Consider the following 1,398-nt stretch of genomic DNA (forward strand, 5'->3'; position numbering starts at 1 on the left):
TTATGTGTCTGCAGTTACATAAATCCTCAGTCTGATATGTTGAACATACATCATGTTAAAAGTTTATGTCACATATCGCTCATATCTGCGATTCTTTTGGGGCCAAATGAGTGATTTTTAAATGAAATGTCATTACTAGCAGGAAAAAACACGCCGGTCGCTTTAAATAGGCTTTTTCATGCTGAATGAATGAGCGATGAGTGAGTCTCCATTTACTGTAACATTCAAATTCATTTAACTGTAACAGCCTTTAAATGTGAGCTGGAAAATGAAGTAGATGCGCTGCACTCAAACAGTATATTTGATCACGATGCCGTAAAAGTGACTCTAACTGTGTTTTGTGCTCATTTAACTTTTAAAACATGGAAAGACTTACAAAATTGTTGCAGATATGACCTTTTCAGTGACTCCACACTCAAATACAGAACCAAACATATCACTTTAAAGCAAATTACTATCTTCTGTCAAACACTTAAAGCTGTCCAGTGATATTTTTGATCACTGGTAGAGCTGTGATCAAGTGCGTCAACATCTTATCTGCACTCTGCAGATCCACACGAATTTGCATGCTTTGTTTTAAGGCTATTCTGCTGATTTACAGTAGTGGCTGTAATGTGCACTGTGTGCATGGTAATGAGCCATCAAAAAGACTGTAAATACAAGAAATGTCAGTTTGAAATACTGAAAGATTTAAAGCACAATGTGTTTTAGTGAATTAGTGTTTAAGCTTGCTTAGTTTAAACCAGCCTCTCTCCCTCTCTCACTCTGACATCAATACCAAAGCATGCAGAGGGGGATGTAGCTCAGTGGTAGAGCGTGTGCTTCGCATGTATGAGGTCCTGGGTTCAATCCCCAGCATCTCCATTTCTTATCTTATCTAAGTCAGCTTATATAACAACAAATGGCACACAGTGTTTACCAGAATAGGCAATAATTCCTGATGAAGGGATGAACGACAAAGCAGCAGCAGCAGCAGTAGCGGCTCTCCTCTGCTAAATAAAACCTCTTTTGTTTGCAATATATGAGCATTTAATTGACTTACCTGTCCTTTCATCTGAAATTTGTGATAAATGAGTGTGAAACATGGGTCACATGCAAAGTCCTCTCATCATATTCTCTGATTATGTTATCTGTTACTATCTACTGATCTCTATTGTCCATGCCAAATTTGCAAAATGAGAATAAGTGTGCAAAGAGAGTGAGGGTGGAACAAGGAGCAGGAACAAAGGGAAGGAGTAAATTGATCCTTGGCTGATGGAAATTGAAAATGCTTCGATGAAGAATGCCGTCTTAGCGTGCGAACACGATGCCATCGTGTCTATTAAACAAAGGACACGGTTCAATAATCAGCGCACGAACAAGCTTTATTAATTTCATCAGGAAGGATGAACAGGTTTG

General features: G+C 38.6%; 1 non-coding gene across 1 annotated transcript; it reads left to right on the forward strand.

Moving 5' to 3' along the window:
- The first annotated feature begins 792 nt into the window (after window positions 1–792).
- On the forward strand, window positions 793–864 carry trnaa-cgc. The gene has a single exon. It is a non-coding gene; the product is annotated as a tRNA-Ala (tRNA).
- The last annotated feature ends 534 nt before the right edge of the window (window positions 865–1,398 follow it).

The sequence above is a fragment of the Oreochromis aureus genome, linkage group 3 (assembly GCF_013358895.1).
Source record: "Oreochromis aureus strain Israel breed Guangdong linkage group 3, ZZ_aureus, whole genome shotgun sequence".
NCBI lineage: Eukaryota > Metazoa > Chordata > Actinopteri > Cichliformes > Cichlidae > Oreochromis > Oreochromis aureus.